Source organism: Triturus cristatus, chromosome 7 (genome assembly GCF_964204655.1).
Source record: "Triturus cristatus chromosome 7, aTriCri1.1, whole genome shotgun sequence".
Classification (NCBI taxonomy): Eukaryota; Metazoa; Chordata; class Amphibia; order Caudata; family Salamandridae; genus Triturus; species Triturus cristatus.
In genome coordinates this window covers 151,702,293-151,722,931 of record NC_140590.1, presented here as the reverse complement: position 1 = coordinate 151,722,931, position 20,639 = coordinate 151,702,293, and the positions used below count along the sequence as shown (strand labels likewise).

The window sequence follows — 20,639 nt, the reverse complement described above, 5'->3', positions numbered from 1 at the left end:
TACACGTGTTTGGCAAATGAGTGACAGACAAAGAAACAAAGGGCACAGCAGAGGACTTTTGTTCACGAATACTGCTGCGTGGGTCTGGAATTACCAAATAAATAAAAAACAATCAACGGCGCTCAGATTGCTATTGCTGGAGCAGAGTTTTCTGTTAGAAAATTCTGGGCCTTTTGAAGCTCTGGCATGTCTATGCGTTTTATTAATTATTAATAATTAACGACTAATTATTTGTCTTGTGCAAGTGTGTCTTTTAACCAACCTGTTTGTTTTAACACAGAAGGAGGTTACACATGGGTTAGCGTGTCTGTGCTTTATTTGTCTTACAATAACGTGCAAGTTTTCCATGTTTAAATGTTGCTGTGTGCTATTTATTTTGAGCACAAAACGCTGTCTAAATTAATGCTCTGTATGTCGCAAAGCTAGATAAATGCATACACATAAGTGTATTAGTGGGGTTAACACTGTTTAATCATTATGATGTAGTAATCTTTATTTTGTCTCTTTAATTAAAGATGGTCTATTGTGGCCTATGGAGGCCTTTCGAGAATAATTTGAAGCCTGGCTGAGATGTAATTCAGGCGTAGAAATTTTGGTGTATCAAGAGAGACCCCTGCCGGTGTTCAGCTAACAGAGAAATTGTCGGCAGTCCTTATAAGGAAATTTCCGGGAGGACATCAGCAAGCTTGGAGGATCTCCAAAAGTAATGCTCGTCCTTGGAAGACAATGGGTCTTAGAGAACTCTGTGCGAAAGCTGGCTTGTCGGAGGAAACAAATATGAACTGTTGCAAAATTAGTTCTTTCTCCGAGGATTTTGTAGTTAAGACTTTTCGTGAGTGGAGTTTCTCAGGATGTAGTCAAGATACATCCCATCCTTCTTGTCTTACTTGGTGATACAAATTTTATATGTGGGTTTTCATTGTATTTTATGGTATAAAAATGTTAGCTTAGGGAGGGCTCTCCCCACTCTTTCTTTCGTCGCCTTGCTGCGTGAACTTGCGTTGCAGATGACCAATGCTGAGGACTCTATCCTGAAAAGACTTTTTCAAGAGACTGGTCCTGACCCGTTCTGACACTAGTTAGAATAGGTAACTATGAGAAATGATTTATGCTGATTTCATTCTGACTAATTTTAGATAAAGCAATATAACTTTTGAACATGGTGTTGGTTGTTTCTTTCCTTGTCATTTATTGAATTATTATTGATTATTGTTTATAGATTGTTTATATTATGTTGGACAGCCACTAAAACTGGTCCTATCGCCTAGATGCAGATGCAGGGTGTTTAGGTGTTTTCTTTCCACAGGTTTGCTGCTGGTAGAGTATCGGAGCATATGTAAGTGAAATGGGCCCTAGTGTATGATGAATGTATGTGCGTGCAACTGTAAAGATTACTCTATCTGTGGTAGTGGATATAATTTTATCATCCCGATCTGCATCAGATTCTCTGGTAGCAGAGGATGGTTTTAGATGGTTGTCTTGATCTGATAAGATAAGATAAGATTGCTTGTAAACTAGCTTATTGATTATTGATTTATTTTGATGTTTTGGTATATGTACTAATACTAAATGTTGGAGTCGTCATGTTGAGTTAAATGTAGTGCTTCTGGAACTTGGAAGCTGGAAGCAGTTCCGTAGTAGAGCAGAGAAAGGTGTATATGCTGCTCTCGGGAAAGACGGAATTGTAAGGAATTACGTGTGACAATAGAAGTTGCGCGTTCATTCATTGTCTGGGTTCGGAATCAGTGACATTGTATGTTACTATTAGAAATTTCTGGTATATAAGGAGTGTGTATCGTAGTGAAGGTTATCTGTGAAACTCTGGTCTTAAGTCCCAGGGATCCGTAAGGATTGCCGTTAAAGCTTATTGCGGGAGGAGTAATAGGTATTCTCTGAGCTTATTTGCAGAACTGGGCAGAGGTAAGCTGCTTGGTTATTGTGAGTTATAATTCTGTGTAGAGGCAGATTGTGCGCTGTTCTCAAGAAGCAGAATTCTGTGTGTATGTACTATTTTTTCACTCGTATGATTGTGCGTGAATGCATATACATTTGTTAATTGTAAGACTCTTTTGGATACGTTCAGGAGGAAACAGTTATGAGATGTATGTAAAATTGTTGACTCTTGAGAAATAGACTCTCTTTTACTATTCTGTGGTTAGCGAAGCAGACAATGGAAATGTTTTTTATGTAGTGACTAACAGATTTTGTAAAATTTGGACACACGAAGTCTACTGAGAGTTTTTGTAAAGGAGGGGTAGACGAGTGACAGACACAGGAGACAGAGACTGCAGCAGCTGCTGACGTCAGGAGGTTCGCGCACTGATTGGATAGTGACTCAGAGAAGGGTTCGCGCTAGGATTGGTGCGTTAGTGTGAGTCGCGCAAGGATTGGTAGAGCTGTTTAGTGACGTAGACGTTCTAGGACTGGTGCGTTAACAAGAATTAAATTTGCAAATCTTTAAAAGTAGAGAGTTTAATAAGAATTAGCTAAAATGTATTATCAAGAAGAGAAAAAGAAAAAGACATTCTTTGGAAAAGTTAAGAAATGGTTTAGTAAGGATAAAGAGGTTAAGACAAGAGAGGGTGAGTTGTTACCTCCACCGAAAACACCTGCATCCTTCATGGTTGCAAAATATGGATTACATACTTGTGTATGGTTACAGAATTGGGTAAGGTATACTAAAGAAGATGGTGTTCTAGCATTCCCGGAACATGGTTCATTTAATATGGCTGTGTTGAGAAATTTACGGGAAAAGATGCTGTGCTTAGACCCGAAACCGAGACCTACACAGTTCGAGGCTTTAGTGGAATGGGAAGAAGAGGTTCATGACAGAGAGAAGCAAAGGTCTAGAGGGTACCACAGGTACATGTTTGGAAGGAGACATGATAGTGAGTCACATCAGGAAAGGATGAAAAGATGGTGGGAAGCTTGTATGACAGAGGGATTATACCCAATGAGAACAGTTGAAGCTTCTGCTCCTGCAGAAGAAAGAAGTTCTGAGACAGAAAGGAGGAGGTATGGAGAGTATGAAGATGAAATTTTAAATGACATGATGTACAAGAGACCACCTCCATATAGATCAGAATCAGAAGATAGTACACCAGTTATTTCTCCAATAAGAGATACAGTTGAGAAAGGGAAAATGACACCTGAATCAAGAAATAGTGATTCGATAAGAGAGGAAAATGCCAGAAATGCCAGACAGTTAGCAAAGACGACAACAGAACTGACTGAAAAGATTAGAGAGTTAACGATGAACATGGAAGCTGTGACAGTACCAGTTACTATAGGTCCGATAATTCCTGTGATTGACAGACAAAAGTCAGGTGAAAATGGACTGGTGATTCCATATTTTCCAGGTAATACAGCTGGTCCTTCAGGAGATTCAGGGAAAAGAACAGGGAGAAATGACCTGAGACAAACAAGACATGACAGAGATAGCGAATTAATGGAAATCAGTGATTCCAGTAGTTCAGGGATGCCAATATTAGAACCACAGAAAAAGGGGGTTCCAGTGGGAAAGACAGCAGAAATAACAGTTGATGACCTAAACGACTGGATGAGAGTTCTTCAGAAGAAAGACAAAGATCCACAAATTGTTGATGTGAGTAAATTACGAGTAGAATTAGAAGAGTTAGTGACAGGAACAATCCCGACAGAAATTTTGAAAAGTCACAATGATGGTGAATTGTTATTTATGTGTAAGAACATAACATGGAGAGCCAGACATACACATGATAGACTGAGAGCAATAGCAAATGACCAAGGAGTTGACATTGATAAGGTGAAAGCTTTGCAGAAAACGTACAGGATGGATTTTACGGAGAAGGATATAGAGAATTTGAATACTTCTGGTAGAACAGGACAGATTAAGGAAATGGTGGCATTATTGCGTAGATGGGGTGATGTAGAAAAGTGGAAGGATAGGTGGTATAAAAAGAGAGAGGAATCTGAAGATAGAACAACCTATTCAGCATTTCCAGTGAGAGAAAAAGAGAAACCAGTGGAACAGTTTCCCATGAGAGAAATACCTGGAGGAGGATATGTACATGTGCCATGGACCAGACAGGATATTTTATCATTTACGAATGATTTCCCTCGATTGAGAGAAAAGCCCGTCGAGTGGTATAGGCAGGTAGACAGGTTTGTGAAATTGTCAAAGGTGTTGTGGGTTGACCTGAATAGTTTGTTTGACATAATTGTTCCAGGAGACTTGTGGACTGAGTGTAAAATAGTTGTGAGTTGGCCTAGTGAGGAATATCCAAGAGATCCGAGAACAGGGGCACCAGATCCAGAAGTGATGAGGAAATATGATCAGGTGATGGTATACCTGAAGAGTAAAGTTCCCCCAAAAGAGACAGACTGGGTTAAGATAGATCGTACACAACAGGAACCAAAGGAATCAGTTCATGCTTTTTACGAAAGACTGATACTGGCTTTTAAACAATTCAGTGGAGATGAGCACCTGGGTGACAAGGATCTGAGCCATTTTGTGTACAGATTTGTATATGGCCTTAGACCTGAAATAGGTGAGAGAATTCGTGAAAACACAGTGGATTGGCAGAGTAAGAAAGTAGATGAGATTCTGAGACATGCAAAATATTTCAGTGATGAAATTGAAGCGAAGCAAAGAAAGCTGAAGGAAAAAGCAATGTGGGCACAGGTGAAAGTTGCAGAGAGACAGGAAGCACAGTTGGTGGAACAGGCAAATAATCCAGGAAATAATACAGGGAATAGACTAAGATTTACAGGTAAGGGAAGGGGAAGTCTTGAGGAAGCAAAGAAAAAGTTCCCATGTCACAACTGTGGCCAACTGGGACACTGGAGATCGGAATGTCCTAATCCACCATTAAATGAGGGTAAATTATTGAATCAACAGGTGCAGAATGAAGGGAATAATCAGCAACAACAACAGCAGAAAGTTGTGAAACAGCAGCAGAGCCAAGAGCCAAAACCACCTTTACCGCAGAATAGAGGGGTACAAAAGTACAGTCAGGATTCGGGATTCTTCAATGATGAGCAGGTAAACAAACAAAGACGTACTAACAAGGTACAGCAGTACTTGTTAAAGAGTGAAGGGAGTGAGTCTGAAGGTGATTACTGACGGTGCCGAGGAGAGGAAGAAGAGTGCATACTTGGTGCATCTCTAGAAATAGACCAGGCAGGACCATTTGTGGATGCGAAAATAAATGAAGAGGGTGTTACTTTTTTAGTAGACACAGGTGCGACGAGATCAACTGTCAGGTCAACAGATGTTAGAAATCTTCCTCTCTCGGATGAAGCAATCCAAGTAGTTGGTGTAGCCAATACACAGATCAGAACACGTCTTACTGAACCAGTGAAAGTACAGATAGGGAAATTTTCAGACATGCACAGATTTATAGTCTGTGACACGAGTCCAGTGAACCTGTTAGGTAGGGACTTATTGTGCAAAATGAACTGCACGATTTTCTGTACACCAGATGGAATAGCTTTTGAGACACCAGATGATGATGCTTTCTACCGAATGACTTTAGAAACCAGAGAAAGTGAGTTAATTGGTACATTTCCAGTGTTCAATCCGGAGGATTTACCTCAAGTGCTGAGAGACACAGTAAAAAGAGTAGTTTGGGATTTTACAGGAGAGGATGTAGGATTGATGAATAATGTAGATCCAGTAAAAATTGCAGTGAAAGAGGGAATTGCATATCCTAACATTCCTCAGTACAAAATGACACCAGAAATAATCGAAGGGATAACTCCTATAATTGAGAAAATGATTCAGCAAGGAGTCCTGAGAGAACTATTGAGTAGTCCGTGTAATTCACCGATAATGGGACTGAAAAAGCCTAATGGCAAGTTCAGGATCGTACAGGACCTGAGAAAGGTTAATCAGATTGTGGTAGCATGTTGTCCCATCGTGCCAAATCCATCAGTGATTCTGTATCAAATTCCACATGATGCTGAGTGGTACACAGTGATTGATTTGTGTCATGCATTCTTTTCAATTCCATTGCATCATGACAGCCAGCCGATTTTTGCATTTAGGTTTGGCCAGCGTATTTTAGCATGGTGTCGTATCCCACAGGGGTATACTGAGAGTCCTTCGATATTTAATCAGTTATTGAAAAGATCGTTGGAAAGTCTGATCATGCCTGAAAGCTCAGTGCTAGTGCAATACATTGATGACCTGCTTGTGGCATCAAAGACACGTGAAGCTTGTGAAGTGGATACCATAGCTTTACTGAATCATCTGGCAGATGGAGGGTTAAAGGTATCACCAGCCAAATTGCAGTTTTGTAAAAAAGAGGTGCATTATCTTGGACATAATATTGAGAAAGGCCTGAGAAAAGTGACTACTGACAGGATTAAAATAATCAGAGAAATGAAAGCTCCAAAAACTCAGAGAGAAGTGAGAATGTTCCTGGGTATGGTGGGATATTGTCGTCAGTGGATAATTAATTTTTCCCTGATAGCAAAGCCATTGATTAAATTGACAAAATGTGACATGACAGATCCATTGGATCTAGATGCAGAACAATTGGCAGCATTTGAAGAGCTTAAAACAAAAATGTGTGAAGCTCCAGCTCTGGGTATGCCAGACTATGAAAAAGAGTTTGAACTGTACTGCAGTGAGAGAAATGGATGTGCACTTTCAGTGTTAATCCAGAAACATGGGCAATTGAGAAGGCCTATTGCATATTTCTCATCGACACTTGACCCTGTAGCTGTGGGTTTACCAGGTTGTCTAAAATCTGTGGCTGCAACATGCAGAAGCCTGGAGCAAAGTGAGGGGATCATAATGGGATATCCTGTAAGGGTATTCGTACCTCACAATGTGGCAATTCTTTTGACAAGAAGCAGAACTCAGCATATGTCAAACAGTAGGCTGACTAAGTATGAGAAAGTGATTCTGGGAGCATCGAATGTGACTCTTGAAAGATGTACAAATGTGAATCCAGCAACACTTTTGCCAGATGTTGAGAATGTGGGTATAAGAATGGAAGATGATCACGATTGTTTGGATGTGCTGGAATACTGTACGAAACCAAGACCAGACATTAAGGATGTTCCTTTGCCTGAGAATGATCATGTGCTGTTTGTGGATGGATCATGCCTGAGAAATGAAAATGGTGTGTTATGTGCAGCATATGCAGTGTGCAAGGTTTCAGAGGTTATGGAAGCATCACCGTTGAAAGGAGTGAAATCTGCACAAGTTGCTGAATTGGTGGCATTGACAAGAGCTTGTGAGATTGGGAAAGATTTGAGAATAACTGTGTTGACTGATAGTCAGTATGGGTTTGGAGTGGTGCATGATTTTGGCCAATTGTGGCTACAGAGGGGTTTCTTGACATCGGGTGGAACTCCAATAAAGAATGCTGAGCTGATTGGGAAATTGCTTGAGGCGATACAGCTGCCTAAGGAGTTAGCAGTTGTAAAATGTGCAGCACATGTTTCAGGAGAAGATTTTATCACTGTTGGCAACAGATACTCAAACGATGTGGCGCAGTATTGTGCAAAAATGAATTTATCAATTAACAGGGACAGGATGGAGGAAATGTCTTTTCTTTCTGTGATGTTTACTAATGTTTTAGAAACATGGGATGAAGTGAAACAGTTACAAGATGAGGCAGGAGAAGAGGAAAAACAAGATTGGATTAAAGCAGGATGTGCTCCAAGGGAAACAGACCATGTTTGGGTCTACAGAGATGGCAGACCAGTGATGCCAAACTCAATTTTGTCGTCAATGGCAAGGATGTATCATGGCCAGGGACATCTGGGGAGGGACGCGATGATTAGGTCCTTTAAGCAAACCTGGTATAATGCAAAGTTTAGAGCAATTGCGGAAAGCATCTGTCAGAGATGTTTAATTTGTCAGCAATTTAACACTGGGAAAAAGACAGTGGTGAGTCTGGGGACAATTGGCAGAGAAGGAGGTCCTTTCACAAGAATGCAAATTGATTTCATTGAAATGCCCCAGGTGAACAGACTAAGGTATGTTCTAGTGGTAGTCTGTTTGTTTTCAAGGTGGGTGGAGGCCTATCCGACAAGGAGGAATGATGGATTAACAGTGGCAAAATTACTGTTGAGGGAGTTGATTCCTAGGTTCGGGTTTCCAGTCACAGTTGAATCTGACAGAGGCAGACACTTTCAAAATGAACTCATTAGTTTAATTTGTGAAGCATTGAAAATACAACAGAAGCTACATTGTGCATACCGACCAGAGGCTTCTGGTGTGGTTGAACAGATTAATGGCACGATCAAAAACAGAATTGGAAAGATGTGTTTAGCCACTGGCATGAAATGGCCAGATGTTCTTCCTCTAGTCTTGATGACTATGAGATCTACTCCAGATAGAACTACAGGTTTGAGTCCACATGAAATTATCATGGGACGTGCTATGCGCCATGCATTTGTGCCTGTGAATAAATTGATGGCAATAACTGATGACATGATTTTGGATTACTGTAAAGGCCTGGCTGACGCAGTTCATTCTGTGTTTCACCAGATTGGAGAAGAAGCTACCACACTTGAGAAGAAGCAAGCCCATGATCTAAGTCCAGGAGACTGGGTGAGGATTAAGGTGCACAGAAGAAGAAATTGCTTGGTTCCAAGGTGGGGAAGGCCAAGACAAGTTATTCTGATTACAACGACTGCTGTAAAGTGTGCTGGAGTGAGACACTGGATACACGCAAGTCATACTCTGAGAATTCCCAGCCCGAGATGGGGAACTGGTGAAGAATATTATGAAGAGTCAGATTCCAGTGATGGTGAAGATCCTGAAGATACAGAATCAGTGAGAAAAGAAGCAGAGGGAGCTTCAAGAGATTCACTGCGAGTATCGGAAAGGAGATCAGAAGATACAGAATCAGTGAGAAAAGAAGCAGAGGGAGCTTCAAGAGATTCACTGCGAGTATCAGAAGGAAGAGCAGATTCTGATTCTGTGAAAGAGCCTGAAGTTTCGAGTAGCAGTGGAGGAAAAAGAAAAGAAAAGAGAAAGCACATAGAAACTACTCCTGAATCAGAAGAGGAGGAAGAGATCGAAGAACCACTTGAGATTATTCTTGAAGAAACAGGGTCAGAAGAAGATAGAGAGGGACAGATTGCGGAAGACCCCCGAGGAGGTGTAGGGTGCATTCATGAGGAGCTAGGTAAAGGGACAAATAGACAGCAAGAAGATTGCGTGTCGGAGACCCGAGGAGGGACAGAAGTAGGGAAGTCTCAAACAGTGGTGAAAGAATCTGTGCAAGAAAAGAAAACTGCTAAGAAACGAAAGCAAAAGGCAATTGAGACAGAATCGGATGATGAAAATGAACAAACAGAAGGTCGAGTTTTGAGGAAAAGAATTCCGATTGGAGAGAAAAGTGTCAAAGAAGTGAAGCCTAAAAAGGTTGTGAGAGGAGATCGTTGGCCTAACAACAGAGTGAAAAGACTGAGATACAGGATAATAAGAGCAAATACACCGGAAGCTGAACAAGTGAATGAAGTATCCAGTCAAACTTCAAAGGCTGAAGAAGGAGAATCAAAGAGTACAGAAGAACCAGTGGAAATAAAAAGAGTTAAAAGACCCAACCAAAAGTACAGATCACCGGAATGGTCTTATGTGACACTGTCTGAAGGAGGAGAAGAAGAAACAGTGACTCGAGATAATCCGGAAGTGGTCTTGAGAAAAGTGGTTGAGGAAGAAACTGGTGAAATTCTGAAAGTATTGTTGACTGACATCAAAGAAGAATCAGATACTGAAGAATCGAGTGTTGGAGATCTGATACAATTTGATGTTGAAGAAACTGGAGTGAAAGATGATGAGTATCCAAACTGAGTGAAAGAAGAATTCACTTGGACTGAGTGAACAGAAAGATCTTTGAAAAGCTGAAGAGTTTGGAATAAGACGTTGGAGATTTGAAAAGTACTAATCACTGTAGTGGAGTAGAAGTTAAAGCAGAATGGCTAACACAGAGAATAACCCAAATAGATGTGCCTTCCTGAAAAGGTGGTGTAGGATGTGTTTCTGTTGTACTGGAATATTAATGCTTCTTTGGGGTGTTTTAGTTTTATTAGTTACTTTTAAGGTTGAATTTGGGATGGACGAAAACATGACTAATATAGAGAAGAATTCACAAAAGGTAGTTCCTATTGGAAGTGGTAGTTACATACACAAAGATAGGTCAATTAATAATTTTTCTAGTAATGTTTTTTCAAAACTGTTATATGAATATGTGAAAACAATGGAAGTAAGGGATTGCTATGTCTGCATGCAATTACCTGCATCTGTTTCAGAAGGTGTTACTTATCACCATTTACCAGCTACATATGGTATTTCTTGCAGTATATTAAGTAGTGTATTTTATTTGTTAGGGAAAGTAGATTATAAGATGTCTAACAGAGATAGTATTTTTGGGCACTTGCCAATGAACAAAGAGCTGAATCCAGCTAAAGAAGCTAACACTTTTGGTGAGATTTTTATTGAAGAAAAAGGACTAACATTAGATTACATTTTTAAGAATAATTTAACTTGCAGTTTGAAAGAAGAGGAGAAAGCTTTCCTGGATATGGTAGAGGAAAGGAGAGTGAACATGCAGGAGAAAGCGGGAAAATATGAAGTGAGTGAGACAATTTGGGACATTGAGATGGGAAAGGAGTTGAAGAATGGGGTCAGTCCAACTTTAGCTTTGGATGCACCGCAGAAAGGTAAACTATGCATTACCAGAAGGAAATCCCAATATGATACGTACTTTGTGGGAACTAGTGAATGCCATGATACATACTTCGTTGCGACTGGTTGGGGTTTCAGAGGTGGAGAAGATACTATTTTTCCAGGAGTGTACTATGTGTGTGGGAACAAAGCTTATTACAGATTGCCTGATCATTGGTATGGCACATGTTATGTAGGTTTAGTTTTTCCTAAGATTTTTCATACAGATAAAATAGGTGATGTACAAGATATTAATGTACTAAAACGCTTTAAAAGAGAAACTTGGTCTGAAATTGTAGGTGACATTTTTGGGGTTTTGATTCCAGCAGTGGGAATTTCTTTAAATGCTTATGGAATTCGGAAATTGTCCACAGTGGTTGATCGTTTATCGACAAATACCGCAGGAGGATTTCTTTTGGTAAATACGGAGTTGAGTGCCGTACGTGCCATGTCTATGCAAAATCGACTTCTTTTGGCCAAGGAGGGTGGAGTTTGTGGAATTTTGAAAGTTCAACATTGTTGCACTTACATTCCTGATGAAAGCAGAGACCTGAAGGTCTATATCAAAAATATTACTGATTTGCATGAAGATCTAGTACCACTTGAAACTGGGAGTTTATGGACTAAACTAGCTAATAAGATGATAGCTGTTAAGGATTTTATTACTAAAATAGGTAGTACTATTGTAGGTAGGGTACTGTTTCCTTTGTCTTGTATAATTGTTGCTGTGTTGATACTGAGATTGGTGTGTGCGTGTTATAAAAACAGGGGAGGGAAAGAGAAAATTTTGAAAAATAAAAAGAAAAATAAGATTTTTAAGAATTCAAAAAGAGAACCAGAAGAGATCGAATTAGAAGAATTGAGGGAAAGTGTTTATTTAGAGACTAAGAGAGATGATGAAAGAGAGACTGGTGTTTAATGTTGTGTAAGGGGAAAAGACATTTCTGATTTCTCCTAAAATGGGACTAAATTTTCACTAATTTTTTTTTGGGGTTTATTTGGTGATAAAATCACCAAAGGGGGGATTGCTGGAGCAGAGTTTTCTGTTAGAAAATTCTGGGCCTTTTGAAGCTCTGGCATGTCTATGCGTTTTATTAATTATTAATAATTAACGACTAATTATTTGTCTTGTGCAAGTGTGTCTTTTAACCAACCTGTTTGTTTTAACACAGAAGGAGGTTACACATGGGTTAGCGTGTCTGTGCTTTATTTGTCTTACAATAACGTGCAAGTTTTCCATGTTTAAATGTTGCTGTGTGCTATTTATTTTGAGCACAAAACGCTGTCTAAATTAATGCTCTGTATGTCGCAAAGCTAGATAAATGCATACACATAAGGGTATTAGTGGGGTTAACACTGTTTAATCATTATGATGTAGTAATCTTTATTTTGTCTCTTTAATTAAAGATGGTCTATTGTGGCCTATGGAGGCCTTTCGAGAATAATTTGAAGCCTGGCTGAGATGTAATTCAGGCGTAGAAATTTTGGTGTATCAAGAGAGACCCCTGCCGGTGTTCAGCTAACAGAGAAATTGTCGGCAGTCCTTATAAGGAAATTTCCGGGAGGACATCAGCAAGCTTGGAGGATCTCCAAAAGTAATGCTCGTCCTTGGAAGACAATGGGTCTTAGAGAACTCTGTGCGAAAGCTGGCTTGTCGGAGGAAACAAATATGAACTGTTGCAAAATTAGTTCTTTCTCCGAGGATTTTGTAGTTAAGACTTTTCGTGAGTGGAGTTTCTCAGGATGTAGTCAAGATACATCCCATCCTTCTTGTCTTACTTGGTGATACAAATTTTATATGTGGGTTTTCATTGTATTTTATGGTATAAAAATGTTAGCTTAGGGAGGGCTCTCCCCACTCTTTCTTTCGTCGCCTTGCTGCGTGAACTTGCGTTGCAGATGACCAATGCTGAGGACTCTATCCTGAAAAGACTTTTTCAAGAGACTGGTCCTGACCCGTTCTGACACTAGTTAGAATAGGTAACTATGAGAAATGATTTATGCTGATTTCATTCTGACTAATTTTAGATAAAGCAATATAACTTTTGAACATGGTGTTGGTTGTTTCTTTCCTTGTCATTTATTGAATTATTATTGATTATTGTTTATAGATTGTTTATATTATGTTGGACAGCCACTAAAACTGGTCCTATCGCCTAGATGCAGATGCAGGGTGTTTAGGTGTTTTCTTTCCACAGGTTTGCTGCTGGTAGAGTATCGGAGCATATGTAAGTGAAATGGGCCCTAGTGTATGATGAATGTATGTGCGTGCAACTGTAAAGATTACTCTATCTGTGGTAGTGGATATCATTTTATCATCCCGATCTGCATCACTATGAGTTTGTTTTATGCGGTCTAGCTATAGTGTGACTTGTCTCCTTTCAGTGTGATTCTACAGGACACTGTTGAACGCACCCTAACCCCCCCCCCCCCACCCCTCGCCTGGAATGAATGCCACCTCTTTCTGTACCACGGTCTGGCTGCTCTGGGCTGCTGCCTGCCTCCTGCTTGTTGAGACTTTTCTTTCCCACACCCTAGACCTCCTCAAAGCAAACTCAGAGCACAGCCGCAGGCAGGCACTGGAAAAGAGTCTAAATGGCTGCTTCAGAGGGGTCCATTAACCCTTTCATCATTCAAACCCTTGACCTGGATTATTCATTGCTACAGAAAGCATCCTAAGCAACTGGTGTATTTACACGTATTGGGACCTGAGCGCTGCTGTGTCTCCGCAGCAAGCACTGTAACCCACTAAAATGCCAGTACCAGTGGATACTATTGTCCGCCACATATAGATGTGTTAATCTCTGTGGGCTAATACTCTTAATGAGGGAACTTTTGGCCAGCTCCGCTTTTCTCACGTCTGAGGTGTATAAAATAGATTCTGTAGAGTTGTAAACTGCAACTGTATGTCTGTGTGTGCGTGTGTACTTGGGTTTTGTCTGTGTGTGCATGTCTTGGTGGGCTCAATTGCGTCTGTGTTTGTGTGTGCTTGAGTGTGTGTATGTGTGTGCTTGTGTGTATGTGTGCTTGTGTGCTTAAGTGTGTCTGTGTCTGCAAGTGCTTGAGTGTGTCTGCAAGTGCTTGAGTGTGTCTGTGTGTGTATGTGTGTCTGTGTGTATGTTCTTGAGTGTGTGTCTGTCTGGCGTGTGCTTGGGTGTGTCTGTTTGTGCATGTGCTTGACGACGTATCTGTGTATGCTTATTGCATTTTGCATGGATCTGGCTAATGGTGCAGTGTCACAAAATATCAAGAAACTATTGTGCCATATGCATGACAAGCCAAAAAGATTTCACAATCCCCCTCCCTTCCCCCCCAAAACAGGCTTCTTATGCATGGGCCAGTGTTTTTCTACTCAATAATCTACTGTTATTTTTTACGCTAAAAGATCTACAACCTTCCTTCTCATTAGTCACCGTATCCGCCCGGCTCCATGTGGTCTCACTTTTATAATTGATGGACGCACTGATACGAGATATCGAGGACCAAGACCAAGCCAGTTTCCCAGCACTGGAGATTTCCACACAATGATGTGGTTGTTGCTCATAATACATCCCATGCGCTGCAGAGAGGCAACAATTTCCACAACCAAAATCTATCACATTTTCATTTATTAGAAATCTTTGCAAAGAGAATCACATAGGTATAAATCTGCCTTACAGCAATTGTGGCAGAAAGAAGAGGTTCTTCAAGTTACTCTGAAATTTTAGAAGTTGGATTAATCATTTATTGGGTACACTCCCACATCTCATACAGGCAGAGAAGCGCCCAGGAGCTGACAGACAGCTCCTTCATATCACGTTAACATCAATTGATAACCCTTTGGCTTACATCACAGACCTGATAAACAGTAAGTCGCAAGAAACCCTTTGGTTCACCAAAGAATAACATTAATTTGGTCACCCTTTCTATGTTCCATGTAAAACCACCTTCCTATTTGGCACTGATCTTTCAGAACTTCCAAAAATACTCAAAACACACTTCAATTTGCCCCACTCCAATCTGTCCCACTCCAATATGACCCACTTCAATCCGTCCCACTTCAATCCAAAACAATCCACCCCACTCAAATCCACCCCACCCCAATCGAATACATCCCCCCCAAACCAATCTAATCCACCCCACTCCAATCCACCCAACTCTAATCCACCTCACCCCATTTCAATCCACTCAAATCCAATCCACCCCATCCAGTCCACCCACTTCAATCCAACCCACTCTACCTAAAGCCAATGCACCCCAGTCCAATCTACCAACTAGCTCAATCTACTCCAACCCACTCAATCCCACTCCACGCCACTCTCCGACAATGCACTCTACAACACTATCTGTCACTGAACTCTGCTCCCCTCTATTCAACTATACAACATTCTACTCCCTGTACTCCTCTCTATGACACTCTACTCTAACACATACAGTCTATGACATTCTGCACCTCCCACTCCACTCTAGGACACTGGAAACTTCCACATGTCAATAATCCACATCATGCTGCTGCAGGGATTCTGCACATACACAGAACTATGCGCAGGAATATGGAACTTTGGTGTATAGGGGCTAAGCCTTCCCACCACCTTAGTGCTCACTCGCTGTCCTCCGCACTCATGAAGAAGCAAATGATTAGACACCTCAGAACACAACACTACCGGATCTCTCAGGAATTGTGGTAACAGTACACACCTTTTTGCTCACGCTCTCGTACCTGTCCACAATAAGAACTGAATGAAACATGAGTATAGTTTAAAATGCTTATTTTAACTATCATGCTCTAAAATGCAGTATACGAGCCACAACCAGCATAAAAATGCATACAACTAATACAGTTAGCATTGCAGCTAGGCCATATATCATAAAGGGAGATGTTGTGTTATAAAGACAGTGGCGAAAGGACTATAAAGCCTAACCACTCCTCCCCTTGGTAAGGAGAAGTATTATTACATAATAGAAGATCTCTGGGTTTTTTCAGCAGACCCCATACCTTGTTGGTTGGTATTTCTACATCATAGGTGTGTGTTGCTCTTCTCTCTGGAAAAATCCCTCTCTGTCTGTGTCCTTCCTAAACATGCATTCCCATAATATCAAAGTACAAGTACCTAGCTACATGTGAATGTTGTGTCTAGGTGCTAGGACCTGACCAGAACATAATATCAAGGGGCATTATTTATCGACCTTGCTCACAATGTTCAGACAAAAAATCAGGAACCAGAAGAGAACGAGCCCAGCAGATGGTTCTCATGCGAAAGGCATAAACAGTTATTGCAAAAATAAAGCCATGTAGTAACGTGTGCAAAAGCTGCATCATGGCAGCAGGGCTCATGCTAACTTAATGATGTCGACAATGCCCCTATCGGCCATGTGACAATGCCACATCATTCCAACCAGCATAATTTCACTCAAACCCACACAGTTCCACGCAACTCAACTTCACTCCACACATTGCCATACCACACCACATAATTCACCAGCAAACTACATCAACTCAACAACACAGTTACATAACACACCACATACACCCAATCCACACCACAGAATACCACATCATGAAACAAAATTCAATAGCACACCATAAATAATCTCCACAACATACCACTACACAACACAAAATACCATTTCACATAAGTACGCTCCATGAAACACAATACCACTCCACATAATTCCAGTACACTCCAAACCACATAATTACTATCCGCATAATTCCACTGCACAACATGCCACATGATTCCACTACACACATCCACACCACACAATTCCATGCCACACAATTCCATAACTAGAAATTCCAATCCAACCCATATAATTCCCCTCAACATCACATACATACACTCCACTCCATAACACATGAGTAAAAGACATCGTCATTTACAACGCCAATAGTTCTAACTTTTGCAAATGCGAGACATATTGGCATTGCCAATGCTTGTTTGTGCGGTTATCTAATCTGCATATCAGGCAGTAGCATAGGATGTTTTCGTAGTTCAGAAAATGCTCTCACTATTGAAACGGTTGGAGACTCCTGACCCCGAGTGCGGGTGGGCTTGTGTGCTGCAGTTCCTTTTACAACTACAGGTGCCTAGACTTCCTAGATGACTCGCTCACGGAGGGCGGAAGTGGACATGACCACCGAGCCTGGGATTTCCCCCTGCTCCTTCCTGCCACCTACCTTTAGTCCCTCTCTCCCCCGCATGCCATCTTTGGAAAGTTGGCCCTCAACTTGCTGTGCCCGCTGACTCCTTTGAACCTCTCCTAGAAGGAAAGAAAAGTGTTCTACAGAAATGCTACCATACAATGCAATACATGTCTTTATTGTATTCCAGTAACATTCCCAGGAAATGACATCTCACTAGGCAAAGCATAACCACCCTGCTCTGTCACATTCAGTTTATGACACAACTATAAAAAAAAAAAAATACACACACACTCTCTCTTTCGCACTCCCCCTCCTCAAGCCCCCACCCCTCACACCCACCTCAGAGCCCACCCCGCTCCCCCCGACCCCCCCCCCAGTTGTAGCGGAGAAAAACTCTTGAGTGTGTGAGGCAATTCCTGAGGACTGGCCCAGCAAACTTATGCACGATAATAAACCACCTTAAATCCACTCCGATCCGGCGACGCAGCCTGAGAATGGACCCTAGAGGGGCGGGCACCGGCTGAAATGTTGGCATAATAAAGGTCGAAGGCCCTTTGTGTTTGTATTACTGCCGTTTACTTTGCTTCGTGGGAAAAGCACCTGGGAATTGGTGAAGAATATAAGTACCTGGGAGAAGACACTGGGCAGCACTGCAGTGTCGAGGGTGGGCACTGTTGAGGCCTGGCAGTGCCTGGCATGGAGCACTGTAGAATATCGGGCGTGGCTTAATGCGTGCATTTGCAAAAACGGACTATGCCAGGCAGGCACCATTCAAGAACGCCACAGCGTCTGCCAGGCATTACCGGCGAAGACTGGCATTGCCTGGATAGGCAGCATTTGTGAAAACTGGCAATGCCGGGCAACCATCAACGTCTGCCATGCATTACCGGAAAAGACTGGCATTGCCTGGGAGGCTGTGGCAGTGAAGAGTGGCATCTTCAGAAGAAAGCCATGGCAGCACCATGGAAAGCCTTTGCAGAAAACTGGGAGGAAGTGTTGGGACCGGTGACAGAGGAGGCAGGGGTTGGGGTGTAACCTTCTATCATGGCCAGGGCGGCAATATTAAGGGCAAAATGACAGAGCCTGTTAGGAAGATTTTTGGAGCAAATTATCCGTACCTTGGAGCTAAGTCCTTGGGTCGAGTAATACTGTCTGGAAGGGCATGATTGGAGTAGACTGGCATAACTTTGGATCCGGGTACAATGGCAGGGCCACTGGTGACCAGAAGAGCAGGTTGGCATAGGGTGACGTGGTACTTCATGGCTTGGTTGGCAGAGCCTGGCTTGGGATGCAGCTGGCATGCATTGTATGGCTTGTTGGACAGATCCCGGGTTGGGACAGGTGGGCAGGATGGTGGAAGCTGGCATGCTCCGTTAATCGGGTCTGGTAGAACCCTCCTCGGGGTCAAAAGGGCAGGGTGGCGGAGCCTGTGAGGGCACTCTAGGCTGACTGCTCCTGGGAATGGACCTTTGTGCAGAGCCGTGAGGCCTGCAAAAAGGAAATTGTGGGAGAACGTCACGTGACCTCACTTCCCTATTCATGCTCAGCTATTGATTAACAATCATGCCTGGCACTGTCTGATAAGCGGCTCAGCAGAAGTGCTGACTGGCACTTAGTAGAGACAGCGAGAGTCGGGCAGAGCGAAGAGACCTCCAACCATGAACAACATGGCGTTTGAAACTGAAGCTGACAAACACAGCCTCCCCCCACCCCCCTACGTGGAGGGCGACTTCTGGCGCTCTGCCTGGTTTGTGGATCCTGCTGAGCATACCAATACTGAACCAGGGGTGTACCCCACCCCCCCTCGTCCGACGGAAGGATATGGGGCGGACGCCCTGCCTCCACCCTACCCTGGATTCCTCTACCCGCCTTACTTGGAAGACCCCAGTCAGTGGCCAACAGCGGTGAGAGGCCTGGAGCTGCCGAGGCCGCCCCTGCCTCCAGAGAAGGTGCCTTCGTACCTGGGCTACTCCGTAGTGACCATGGTTTTCTGCTGCCTACCTCTGGGGATAGCCGCACTCATCTTCTCTCTGAGGGTAAGTCCATCAGTGGCAGGGATCACTTCCTGAGGCCTTGTGGGAATCCACTCATGGGAGCAGGTGGAAATCAAATGTGGAATCACGTGGTGATCAGATAATGGGATTGTGGTGGGGCCAGGCTTGCCACCTTGCACCATTTGTTCCACAACACAATGCATTCTGGGATTTGTAGTCTTCATTTGCTGTCATGAAAACAATACATGATAACGGTTATTTTTAAAAGAAAAGATTAGGGGCGAAAACAAATACCCTGACGACGGGAGAGAGGTGGCAGCCCAAAGAAGGATCAGTTGGAAAGGCGAAGGAGGGTAGACTTGCTCTCTATTTCAGGAGCCAGCGAGTGGCAGGTTATGGGAACGGAAAGTCTTCTTCTTTCTAAACAGATCTAACCTCTTGAGCTCTGGTTCTACTTGTTGGTGGCCTCGTAGCAACAAAGTATGGAATAATAAAGTGTAGGGAAAACTTTCTCAAGTTAGGCCCTGTTGGACCCGAAGGCGGAGATGAGTATGATCAGTGCTTAATTTGTAAAATGAAGTACAGGTGCTCAAATGTTTGTCAAAAGCCACACCCACTTTCCTCAGCTCCACCCACTTCCTCCACTGGATCCACCCACTTCCTCTGGGCCACTGGAATTTTCTGTAAACGAAGGGCACAAATATGCAGCAGGGTTGAGTAAATTATGCAGGAAAAAAGGCAAATTATTCAGCATAATGAGGGGCATTTTATGATACTTTATTATTTTTTCAGTTTTACACTTGTTAACACTTCCTGGGCATTGACTGCACCTTATTAGTACCAGTTTAACCCACAAATATATCAATAAGCAAAAGAAAGGTGGCCAGTCAACCTATGCAAAGCGCCTTCAACTGCTCAGGAACATGTGTTGCTTGCTTGTTTAATATCTTTTAAACCAATTGAGCAAGGGACATTTTTTTGTTGAAAACGGTAAATTATGAATCAGATAATGCATTATGTGGCAAAAGCAGCAAATCAATACTTGTGAGAAAAATGCTGCTGCCGCACAGTTGCATAATTCCAGTGGCCCTGCCTGCAGGTAGGTTATCATGCACTGAACAGTGCTGTACTTGGAAGGCTTTCCAAAGTCAACCTGGGAAACTGTTCTTATATCTCAATTTGAACCACAGCAGAACCTTTTGGAAGGTGCCTCGTAGATGCTCTTGTAATGATAAATACAGAAAACAAGCTAAGGAGCAAAATGTTAGCAAGATGTCTATATCCATTATTGCAGACTTCGTTACAATTGTTAAACCAACATCAGAACGGTTTTAATCACTCACTGAGCCTCAGACACCGCTTCTGGGTTCTTGAAGGATCTATGCATACACATCTGCACCGGGAGGCCCTGGCCGAGTCAGTAGACCAACAGAAAGAATTTGACCCTCTGAGTTTGCCATATACGTTTGGTGAGGCGATATGTCACAGGGTCCCCCTATTTAATGCTGTACCATCAGCAAGAGTTTAGACAGATAAAATAATATCATCATCTTTGTTGTGTCCCATGGCCCTACCAATATAACATGTGCATTTGCAAAGCGCACGATCACCAATTGGTATATTGGTGCTGAATAACAGATGTTTATTGTTACCCAATGGTACTCATTTTATCAACCTCAAATGGATGAAAGGCTGAGTGGACCCGCCAGGATTTGAACCTGTGACCATGAGGTCAAACACAGGCCCCTGCAGTGGATGCATTAGTCCACTGAGCCACCAGGTATGCCAGCTATCAACCATTCTAATCGCACTCTTGTCTGGAACCTCGTCTACATGATGAGAAACAAAG

General features: G+C 42.3%; 1 long non-coding RNA gene across 1 annotated transcript in view; it reads right to left on the bottom strand.

Moving 5' to 3' along the window:
• Positions 1 to 18,121, bottom strand: part of LOC146809077 (uncharacterized) — a 171,722-nt gene extending 153,601 nt beyond the window's left edge. Inside the window, exons 1-2 of the long non-coding RNA XR_014966320.1 lie at positions 17,915 to 18,121; positions 16,830 to 16,912 (exon numbers count right to left, since the gene is read on the bottom strand). This is a non-coding gene — a long non-coding RNA (uncharacterized LOC146809077). The remainder of the gene's footprint in view (positions 1 to 16,829; positions 16,913 to 17,914) is intronic.
• Positions 18,122 to 20,639: the final 2,518 nt, after the last annotated feature.